Source organism: Lynx rufus, unplaced genomic scaffold (assembly GCF_022079265.1).
Source record: "Lynx rufus isolate CCGP_SWC_20201006 ecotype Redwood Valley unplaced genomic scaffold, mLynRuf1.p SCAF_12, whole genome shotgun sequence".
NCBI lineage: Eukaryota > Metazoa > Chordata > Mammalia > Carnivora > Felidae > Lynx > Lynx rufus.
In genome coordinates, this window is record NW_025814826.1 from 35,919,918 (window position 1) to 35,932,571 (window position 12,654).

The 12,654-nt window shown below is 37.3% G+C and overlaps 1 pseudogene; it reads right to left on the bottom strand.

Moving 5' to 3' along the window:
• Nucleotides 1–9,266: 9,266 nt before the first annotated feature.
• Nucleotides 9,267–10,753, bottom strand: LOC124507548 (40S ribosomal protein SA-like; annotated as a pseudogene).
• Between the last annotated feature and the right edge of the window lie 1,901 nt (nucleotides 10,754–12,654).

A 12,654-nucleotide genomic window follows, 5' to 3' on the forward strand; every position in this document is an offset into this window, starting at 1 on the left:
ACAAATGGTGCTGGGAGAACTGGACAGCAACATGCAGAAGAATGAAACTAGACCACTCTCTTACACTATTCACAAAAATAAACTCAAAATGGGTGAAGGACCTGAATGTGAGACAGGAAATCATCAAAATCCTAGAGGAGAAAGCAGGAAAAACCCTCTCTGACCTCAGCCGCAGCAATTTCTTACCTGACACATCTCCAAAGGCAAGGGAATTAAAAGCAAAAAAATGAGCTATTGGGACCTCATCAAGATAAAAGCCTTCTGCACTGCAAAGGAAACAATCAACAAAACTAAAACGGAATAGGACAAGGTATTTGCAAATGACATATCAGACAAAGGGCTAGTATCCAAAATCTATAAAGAACTCACCAAACTCCACACCCGAAAAACAAATAACCCAGTGAAGAAATGGGCAGAAAACATGAATAGACACTTCTCTAAAGAAGACATCCAGATGGCCAGCAGGCACATGAAAAGATGCTCAACATCACTCCTCATCAGGGAAATACAAATCAAAACCACATTCAGATATCACCTCACGCCAGCCAGAGTGGCTAAAATGAATAAATCAGGAGACTATAGATGCTGGTGAGGATGTGGAGAAATGGGACCCCTCTTGCACTGTTGGTGGGGATGCAAACTGGTGCAGCCACTCTAGAAAACAGTGTGGAGGTTCCTCAAAAAATTAAAAATAGATTTACCCTATGACCCAGCAATAGCACCACTAGGAATTTACCCAAGGGATACAGGAGTGCTGATGCATAGGGGCACTTGTACCCCAATGTTTAGAGCAGCACTTTCAACAATAGCCAAATTATGGAAAGAGCCTAAATGTCCATCAACTGATGAATATTGTGGTTTGTATATACAATGGAATACTATTTGGCAATGAGAAAGAATGAAATATGGCCTTTTGTAGCAACGTGGATGGAACCTGAGAATGTTATGCTGAGTGAAAGAAGTCATACAGAGAAAGACAGATACCATATGTTTTCACTCTTATGTGGATCCTGAGAAACTTAACAGAAGACCATGGGGGAGGGGAAAGGGGAAAAAAAGTTACAGAGAGGGAAGGAGGCAAACCATAAGAGACTCTTAAAAACTGAGAATAAACTGAGGGTTGATGGGGGGGCGGAAGGGAGGGGAAAGTGGGTGATAGGCATTGAGGAGGGCACCTGTTGGAATGAGCGCTGGATGTTGTATGGAAACCAATTTGACAATAAATTTCATATTAAAAAAGATAAAGTCACTTTTCTCAAATAATTCTTTTTCACACCTCTAAATTTTTGCACATTTATATTTCTATAATTAAGAACTCATTGATCCTATTATTTTTCTGTCAAATATTCCTATCTATCAAGGCTTTGAATACCAAAAACCTTTCCAGTCTCAATAGAATGAAGATAAAATGCTGAAAATGGTAGGAGGTTAGTTGATGTTTGGGGGACAGGTGATCTTAATCTCCACAAGCAGTTATCTATTCTACTTATTACCTTCTAAATATGAAACTATTGAGTACTACAGAATACATATTCATTAGCAATTCATTAATTTTTTTTCAATCTCACCCTTATGCATGAATAGATCCACAAAAATAAAAACTAATCTTCTTGTCAAGAGAGACTAGTAATGATCTTTGCCTAACTGCTCCAGGAAACATCTCCCCTCTCATGAGAAAATATTTTACAGTGAATTACAGAGAACTTATATTGACTAGGGCTTATATATGCTACACACCAATACACTGGAAAATTATACCTAGACTACATTATCACTATTTGTTTTACAACTGGTAGAGTTGTAAATAATTCTCAATATTGAAGTTCTGAATATATTCTTTCAATATTATAGAACTAAAATTGTCTTTTCAAGCAACTAAAATTGTCTTTTTCCACATAAAGCCTATTATGTCCTAAAACTAGTTTCTCAGTTTTAACAGTCCTTTCATTAATTATATAGTCCAAAAGGGATTTGCAAAGTGAAGATAACTTATCAAAGCAAGTAAACTGATATGATAATCAAAATGGTTGCTACAATAGTCATTAGTGATACACTCTTAACTAGGGAAGAAGGAACTTTAAACTTTGTGAATAGTAAAAGCAGCTGGTCCTTTGGGCTAGCAGTTCAATTCAGTTTTGTAAGGAAAATACATGAGTCAGAAAGGCAGTAAATTCTCAGGTGGAAACACCAAAAAGAATGACCCATGTTTTTAAGAGGATAACTCTATTAGCCCATAAGACAGACACAGAATTGCAGAGAAGAAAAAAGATATATTTAAAAAGAATCACCAGTGATGGTTGCTTTGATGTATTTTTAAATGATTGCAGGTAATTCTCCTCTGATGAAGAATACTGACTTCTACTTTCCATGGCATTTAGTTGCATTTAATGCTTCTTCTTAACCATATATCTTGTGCCTAACTCCATTAAAACACTAATATTGTGTCATAAATGTTGATTTTTATCTATTTCTTCTACTAGATTGCGAACCACTTATTGAAATAAGGAGCACTAAGAAAGGTCCTAATAAGGATGTGAGTGGTTCAGTTCTGAACATGTTAAGCTTGGGATGCCAGTGAGGTAGCGGCTTATTTTACTAAAAAGATCTTCCAAGTCTAGGATACATTCATGTTTCCTTGTATGTTGATTAGATGTCTCAGATCATATTATATAGTAGATGTTCAATAAATATGTTGATCAATTTAATCACTAATGAAAATTTCATTACTAGGTTTTAAAGCTGATTGTTTCATTCTGCAACTTAATAAAATTCACTCTAACTTCCTACTTTCAAAGAAAGAGATCACATCATCATGATGATCAGATAGAGTAGATCATCTTTTACTGTCTACAAAACGTACTTTTGTTAAGAGAATGCTCTTTTCACTTTGATTACACCATCTAAAGAAAAGTGCTCTTCAAGAGGGCAGTGTTCATGCTAACAAATACAGTCATACTACACGTCAAAAAGTGCTAGGCCAAGTTGTAGTCATGCAAACAATTTTCTAAGAAAGGAAAAGGAAATAGGGAGAGGAAGGAGGCTGACTCAGTGGGAGGCTGTTTGTTAATTAGTAAATATGTGCTGTACACATATTGAGCCATGTGGCTGCTTTTCAAAAAAGCAAAGTACATGGAGAAATGTGGCTGTTTCCTGAAAATATGCTCACTTAGACTTCCCCAAAAGAGAGATTGTTTATTGCCTATGAGAACGAGGACTTTGTTTTATTGAGAAGAAAGAAAATGGGGAAGTGAGAAGTAGATACTGTGGAGTCAGCCTGAAAAAGAGAACAGGTTTATGGCTGAGGGCTTGTTCAACAGAAACAAGTAGATACATATTCTTCTTACCAGAATGTCACAGTCACATTTTTTCTTCCTAGAAAATTTGCAAAATAGAGTTGAAGGCAGAATTTGGGCGTGGATGGGGTAGGAGGCTGGTGACAGTTGTTGGCACCCAGTTAAGTTTTCTAAGTATGTTTAAAATGTAGACAGTTTAATCAAGGACTCTCAGGATCACTAGGGCTTGGACTGTTGTCCAGGTCCTTGGCCCATGACCATGTCACTGAGTTCATGGACTTTTGTTTATTTATTCAGCAAATATTTACTGAGAACATTCTAAGAGCCAAATATTGTTCAAGGTGCTAAGAACATAGCAATGGAAAAAAAACAGATTAATGTCTCTGCTGTAAAGGAATTTACATTCTACTGCAGGAGACAGGACAATAAGCAAATAAATAGGATTTTCAGATGGTGATAAGTGCCATGAAAGAAACTAAACTAGGGTGATGTGATAGGAGTGACCTTGACATTCAGTAGAATAAAATCCTCTCCACAGTGCCAGACTGGCTGTATTGGGGTGTGACCCATTAGAGTCTCTGTAGGGATCATGGACCACTCAAAATCCAAGTCTATGCAGAAGGCAGCATATTCACCCATATTGGACAACTGCTCTAAAGGCTCCTGACTGGTCCTAGATCTATGCTGGCTAAAGGCTCTTCATGATCCAGAAGCAATGGCTGTCCAATAGCTCTGAGTTGCTCTGAAATTATAGGCCTCTTTAAGCAGATGCTCTTGACTAAAATAACTGCTCCCTCCAAGCATGCCCTGATTTATGGCCGGCTTAGTTTTCTTGATGGCCTTAATGTTGTTGATATCAAATTCCATTTAACCTTGAACCTCATCTCCTTTCTCTACTGCCATACCTAGACTATCCTGCTTGCTTTCTGTAACAAGACAAGCTTACTTAATCCTATCTAAGGCCTAACTCTGTCTAGTTGTAACTTGGATGAAACATGCTACTGACATGCCCCACAATGATGACATCCTGGCAGAACCTGGTCTTTGCTCTCCCTGTGCCAGCACCAGGACTTTTGCCAACTTGCCTATTCTTACAAATGCTCTAGTAATGCCTCTTAAATCTATATATCTAGGATATTTTGCCAACTGAGGTTAAGATGTTATGCTTTGAACACTTCATAGTAAAGGGGCCGGAATAAGATATCTAAACCAAGATTGTGAATTGGCAGATAAAAACTCTATGTATTGGGGCGCCTGGGTGGCTCAGTCGGTTGAGCGTCCGACTTCAGCTCAGGTCATGATCTCACGGTCCGTGAGTTCGAGCCCCGCGTCGGACTCTGGGCTGATGGCTCAGAGCCTGGAGCCTGCTTCCGATTCTGTGTCTCCCTCTCTCTCTGCCCCTCCCCCATTCATGTTCTGTCTCTCTCTGTCTCAAAAATAAAATAAACATTAAAAAAAATTAAAAAAAAACCCTCTACGTATCAATACCAAAAATGTCAACTGTCTGAGAGGCATACCTGTGGGCACAAGAATTCAAACTAAGTGACAGAAAAGTCTGACTCAGAAAGCAGTACTTGTTACCAGAGCAGTAGCATCAAGTCTGTGCCAAAATGGCTCCAGAGCAAAGCAGAGGCTCATGTTAAACTGAACTTACTCAGAAACAGAAACTCAGAGCCATTTGAAATGAACCTGGCTGCCTAACAGAGAACAAAATGTAGGTATGGATAGAAAGATGCAGAGAAGAGAAATGGTACAACTTGAGAGAAAAAAAGAAGAAAGGGGGCTGGTCTGAAGTTTTGGGTTTTTTTCCTCCAGTATTTATGAAGCCTAGTGGTACTATCTACAGTTGGATTGTGTGAGATTTCCACATAGCCTTCCAATAAACTCCTTTTTACTTGGTCTATTGGAAAGTTTTTCTCAGTACCCTAGGCATGTAACATTGGAGTGAGAAGCTACATAGCTCTTTCAGGGTATCTCAAATTCTTTGGTATAATAATCAGTCTTGGGGAGTTATTCCCATGCTACCTGTACTTCCTCTACCTGTGCCCATAGGTATACCTCTCAGACAGATGACATTTTTGGTACTGAGGATAGGTAGTTTCTCTCCACCAACTAGCAGACCTAGAGTTCACATATGTTATTCAAGACCCTTTACCACCAAGTATTCAAAGCATAACATCTTAACCTCAGAGTCTCAGAAAGAGAATCTGGTTGGCTCAACTGTACTTTTGATTGTTTTCCTATGGGTTATCTGTCCAGTCAGCTGTGGCAAGACCCTAGAGGTGAGGATCTAAAGACTCTGTGCTACAAACGTGGCAACCATGACTGTGGTCAGAGGAGAGATTTTTCTTAGATGGAGGGCAGGGTGAGGTAGGTAATGATTAGCCAACAGGTCCAGTCATCACTCACAACTATCAATAAGGCTATACTTTCCAGGCCAATGGCCATAAAGAATCTGTGTCTCCAACTTATATGAATGCTTAAATTGTCCATTGTTAGTGAGAATGTAGTTCTAAGTTAATCCACTTTCCAAAGACAAATCAGACTGTAGATGCTGAAGATAGACATTTTGTAAACCTTGATCTAACAGAATTAGTCTAGCTAAGCAAGAAGTTGCAAAGTAATGATGAACAAGAATGTGAATAGAAAAGAATTATAAAGCGGAGTGCCAGGTGGCACAGTCAGTTAGGTGTCCGACTTCAGCTCAGGTCATGATTCCGTGGTTTGTGAGTTTGAGCCCCGCGTCAGGCTCTGTGCAGACAGCTTGGAGCCTGGAGCCTGCTTCAGATTCTGTGCTCTGCTCTCTCTCTGCCCCTCCCCGGCTCCTGCTCTGTCTCTCTGTCTCTCAAAAATGAATAAATATTAAAAAAAAAAAGGGAAAGAAAAGAATTATAAGGGGCTAGAAAATGGTGGCAAGCTTCCTTTGCACTTGCATATGTTGTTTCTTCTCCCTAGATTGTCTTTCCTTCCACCGTCTTGGCAAAGTCTTACTCACTCTTCAAGACCTAGATTAACCATCATTTCATCTGGAAAGCTTTACTGACATGGCCCACTTTCTTCTCTTTCAGACAAAGATCATCAGTCTCCCCTTTGATCAATTGCAACGTGCACATCGTGTCAATCTTTATTTCAGCAATTCTCACAATAACTTATATGTATTGCTTTACAACACTGCATCTACAATGCTACTTTAAGTCCCTTGAAGGCAGAAACACCATTTTATTTGACTGTGTATTCCTGTGCACCTGCTGGGTGCCTGAAACAGAGTTGGTATTCAAGAATTGTTGACCGAATGAGGAAGACTAAAAGAAAGTATATTATTGATTTGGCACAAGTGTAGTCTGAGGAATGTTCCAGATAATTGAAGTTTACACTTTCAGCAATCAAAACTTTTAAAATGTTTTATAAAGATGGAAATCTTTCAGATTTTTCTGTCTGATTTAAAAAAAATGAAACAATATCATGAATACTTTCTAATTTATTCAAATTCCTCATTTTGAATCAATTATACTTTAATGTATTCTCAAGAAAGCTTCATTCAGGCACCACCTCCACTAAGAAGCCTTCTCTAACTCTAATAATATATCATCTTATATTATTCATGGGGCTGCCTTGCATACTCTTACAATACTTTATGGAAACAAAAAAATCCAAACTCATATTTACAGAAAACAGATTGCCAGAGGGGTGAGGGGCTTGAGAGTGGAATTGGTGAAGGGGATTATGAAGAGCAAACTTCCAGTTATAAAATGAATAAGTCACAGGGATATAATTTATAGCATGTGGGATATAGTTAATAATATTGTACTAAATTTGTATGATGAAAGATGGTAACTAGACTTATTGTGGTGATCATTTTGTAATGTATAGAAATGCCTAATCACTATTATACACCTGAAATTAATATAATATTGTATGTCAATTATACCTCATAATAAAAAATATTGTAGTTTGCAACTATAAGCATTCTTATAGGTGACATACTTGCATCATTTTTCAGCAACAATATCACATATTAATAAATATATTTTCAAACATTTGTTTTTCAAATACCTTTTCCATAATACTACTTAAAAAAAAATTTTTTTTTACTGTTTATTTATTTTTGAGACACAGAGAGAGACAGAGCATGAGCAGGAGAGGGGCAGAGAGAGAGGGAGACACAGAATCCAAAGCAGGCTCCAGGCTCTGAGCTGTCAGCACAGAGCCCGACACTGGGCTAGAACTCACAAACTGCAAGATCAAGACACCAGCCGAAGTCAGACGTTCAACCGATTGAGCCACCCAGGTGCCCCTCCATAATACAATTTTCCCCAAAATTGTTTACTTTCTCATTTTTTTAAATATGAAATTTTGGGGCGCCTGGGTGGCGCAGTCGGTTAAGCGTCCGACTTCAGCCAGGTCACGATCTTGCGGTCTGTGAGTTCGAGCCCCGCGTCAGGCTCTGGGCTGATGGCTCAGAGCCTGGAGCCTGTTTCCGATTCTGTGTCTCCCTCTCTCTGCCCCTCCCCCGTTCATGCTCTGTCTCTCTCTGTCCCAAAAATAAATAAACGTTGAAAAAAAAAATTTTAAATATGAAATTTATTGTCAAATTGGTTTCCATACAACACCCAGTGCTCATCCCAACAGGTGCCCTCCTCAATACCCATCACCCATCCCCTGCTCCCTCCCACCCCCATCAACCCTCAGTTTATTCTCAGTTTTTAAGAGTCTTTTATGGTTTGGCTCCCTCCCTCTCTAACTTTTTTTTTCCTTCCCCTCCCCCATGGTCTTCTGTTAAGTTTCTCCGGATCCACATAAGAGTGAACACATATGGTATCTGTCTTTCTCTGTATGACTTCTGGAAAGAGCCTAAAAGTCCATCAACTGATGAGTGGATAAAGAAATTGTGGTTTATGTACACGATGGAATACTATGTGGCAATGAGAAAGAATGAAATATGGCTTTTTGCAGCAACATGGATGGAACCAGAGAGTGTTATGCTAAGTAAAATAAGTCATACAGAGAAAGACAGATACTTTCTCATTTACTGTGAAAAAAGTTTTCTTTGCTTTAATGATACCTAAAGGATAAGCAACTTGTTTTTAAATATTTGCTAAGTAGCACTTTATTGATAAGTCTTTTGTCATCAGTGAAAAAAATCAGAAAATTTTAAACACCTTTTTGTAAATAAAATACCCAATTTGTCTCTAAATTCAACAGCAGTTTTAAGTAATTTTCAATGAAGTAACCAGTAAAATTCTCTATGGTGGCAAATATTATCATTGTTATTCTCCATTTCATTACAAAGTCATGTAAATACTTGACAATATTTTAAAGGGTCATGTTTTTATGAAATTAAAAACAGTGTTGATGCACTTCTGATGAAAAGCTTTCCTGTCAATGATGCAGTTAAGAGATTTCCCATATAAAAACATTACCTAGAATATTTTTGAATTTTCAGCTGCAGGCAAAGCATCAAAGCTTCAGTTCCATCATAATATATATTTCCCATAAACATTTTTAAAAGAAAGTCAGTAAGGATTCTCTCTTTGCTGAGAATTTATCTTTTTCAGTAAATTCTTCTTCTCTTTAAAGTTTTTATTTAAATTCCAGTTAATTAACATACAGTGTTCAGGTATATAGTAAATTCTTCCTTTAAAGGCACAAAATTGTGATCAATTTTGAATCTCCTTTTTGAAATACAATCTAGCAAATAGATTGAGACACAGTAGAAATGCCAATATATCCATCCAATTCTATCACTACATAAATTCTAATGCTACATAATTTGTCTTAGCTGTTTCTCAAAGTCTTCAGCAAAGTTTTCTACGTAACTTCCAGCACTAGTGATAAAGTAATGAATATAACTTTGTGGCTTATTACTTCATGAATTATTTCAGTCATTCACTCTGGAAGGAAAAACAGTTTTCCAATTGGCCTCTCTCTCTTTTTTATTTTTAATTTTAGAAATTCTTTATTTTTCTGTCAACTTTATTTCCATTTTGTTCGCCTTTGTGGAAGAGCAGCGTAAGACCATTCAGTGGTTGTTCCTACCTATCCAGTGGCCTGAGCAGTGGGAGCTGCAGACCAGTCTTCAGTGGCAGGCTGAGTGCTCTCGTCTTTGGTAGGAGCTGCTAACAGGCACAGAGGACACCTGCATGCCTTCACACCAGTCTGCAACTTCAGGTTGAGTAGTGATGAACTCAGGAGCTACAACAGTCCATTCACCCTGAAATTCTTCCTTGGTTACAGCCTTTTCAGCAGCAGCCCACTTTTTCCTTTCAATATCTTCAGAATCTCTGTAGAAGTAGAGATCAGGCATTGGGTATTGAATGTAAGTGATGAACCACGGGAATCTATCCCAAAACCAAGAGCACACTTTACACACAGCATGTTAGCCAAGTTGACAATAAATTATATTAAAATAATTTAGAATTAACCAAGAATGGATTCCAGCTTACTTTCAAATACAAATACTTACAAATAATAGGAGAAATTCACATTTATTAAACAAAACATATATATATTTGTTATATACATTTCCATATATATTATATATAATGTATATATTTATTAATATATTAATATTTATATAATTATATAAATTTATATAATTTTATATAATGTATATAATGTATATGTATAATTTATATATAATGTATATATAATGTATATATTTATTACATACATTTCCATATATATATATATGTATAATATATATATATGGAAATGCCAATAGTAAGTGTATCTGGGTAATGGGAGGGTGTGTAATTTATAATTATTATAAAACCTGTATTTTCCATTTTTCTAGATGAGTATATGTTACTTGTGTAATTAAAACATTATAAGGACAAAAAAAAAAGTAGAGATAAAGCATGACCTCCCATGGGTGTTCACAGGAAATGGTGCCACACTTGTGCAGAACTTCCTGGGTCTGCATCCACCACATCAGACCCACTGAGTGAGCTCCCTTGTTGTTGCAAGGGATGGCAATGTCCACATAGCGCAGAGGACAGTCTGTGTTACACAGAACAATGGTAGGCAGATTAACATAAGATGTCTCTGTGAGAGGCTGGTGGTCAAGTAACCACCTGGGATCAATAACCACCAAAAGTCTCAGCTCCCAGAAGTCTGCCTGGATTTGGTTAGTGAAGGTTCCAGAGGTGAAATGGCCAGCAGTCCAAGTGGCTCTGGTAGCAGTAGCAAACTTCAGCACAGCTTACTGACCAGTATTCCTGGGTGATATGACACTGACATGAGCCAGGTTTTCCATAGCAACAATGGCATCAGCTGCCAGCAGAAGCTTCTCCCAGGTTCTCTTCAGATTTATGATGTAGAGGCCATCAATTTTCCTTTTGTAGATGTATGTACTGTTCCATTTGGAAGTCAAGGTTGGTGCCAGCTAAGTGGGTTCCTGCTGCAAGGATTTTGAGGACATCCTCCTCCTCCATTTGCATGACATTGAGGGCTCTGGACATCAGGAAAGTTTCCCTTTAAGTTATGATGGGAACACAGAACAATGTTGTATGGACCCCTGGAAAGTCCAAGTGGTCTTTTTTTTTATAAGTAAACTTCTAAACATTTGTTATTAAACTAGTGAAATTTCACTAAATGCCAGATTGAGTAACTCTTACCTTTGAAAACTTCTGAAAAATTGCAAAAGACTGTCCTTATGTTTTGGATCCTTAATTGCTTTTTTAAAAATGTTTTTTAATGTTTTTTAATGTTTTCATTTATTTATCTTGAGAGACAGAGAGAGTGCTCACGAGCAGGGGAAGGGCAGAGAGAATCCCAAGCAGGCTCCATGCTGTCAGCTCAGAGTCTGACGCAGGGCTCAGTCTCAAGAACTGAGGGATCATGCCTTGAGCTGAAATCAAGAGTCGAGTGCTTAACTGACTGAGCCACACAGGCGCCCCGGGATGCTTAGTCTTTTAGTCTTGCTAATTTCTCAAGGCACAATATATGCAGATGAGGTTATTCAGTAACAATAGTAACACACACAAAAACCCTTGGAAAAAAACTTGGAATAGTTTCATCATAAATTTGAACATGAGGACAGGTGACTTTTTGTTATATCTGATTAGATCTTGTTTAATAATGTAGTTGCCAAAAAGCATGTTCACAAAGAGAAGCGTCACAGCTAAGATTTTCTTTTTAGTCCAATTGTGCTTGTATTATTAGTTTTATCTGCTATTTCTTTGGAGGACTTTTTAAGTCACTTGTCCATTTCCTGAAGGCTAGTTTAGTAAAAACTTAAAGCAGCCCAGATAGCCCACAATAACTCATGATGAAGAAATGGGAAGAGGTGCCACTTTGTTCTGGGGAATGCAATTCCCACTCCTTTGCTTCCATGTGATACCATGTTAAATCCTAACACCAGACATCCATGGGCTACTGACTATGATGGCCCATTGTCAATCCTTTTTATTAAATGTTAGTAAGGACTGATTTCCTTTTAAATTATTTTTAAATAAATAGAAGTTTTAATATTTTCTTCCCACACTACAGTGGATTGCCTGGTGCTCCCTGAAGTATACACACCTCACTTTGGAGTAACTGTTCTAATATTTGCTTGAATGAGAAAAGATGTCAAACCTTTGAAAGATTTCCATGTACTGAAGTCCTGAGATTCTTACTATCTTGAGTACCAGAATGTACCATTTATCGTTTGGTGTTATTTTCATTTTAAATATATTTGTCTTGTCTCCTCAGCTAAATTATAAGCAACATGAAATCATGGCTATACTCTTTTCTTTCATTCTTCATGTTACCTAGCATAGTAATTTGTCTAGAAGATGTATGATTCATATGTTTTCTTGTGCTAAATGTTTAGCTTCTCATATACTGTTATCTTCTGTGCCTGAATTGCAGTTTCTGTAAGGACAGGAAACTTTTTATTCTTCTTTGGATTTCCCACATCTGCCACATAACTTATATGAGCTTTTAATGAATATTTGTTGACTAAAACCAGATAACCAAATAGATTTGACTAATGACCCCATTTTATCCAGAAATTATGCCAATAAACTATGGATCAGGACTCTGATAAAATGAATTTATCCTTTCATTTATTCAATCAAGTAATGTTTACAGTGCATTTTCTATGTGCCACACATTAATTATAACTGTGGTATAGTAAAACAGAAAGTAGAGAATACAAACTAAAAGCATGATAAAGTAAACCTGTTATATAATAATCATATGATAATCAATATTGAATAGAGGATAAAAGACGATGTTACACACTCTTGTAAAACTATTCAATTCCGTATATAACACTCTATGTGCTTGTAAATTAGTTATCCAATATTGGTCTGTTTTCCTCACTGGAAAATAAGTTCCACTGCGGCCCAGACCAGGTCTGACTTGTTACTACTCC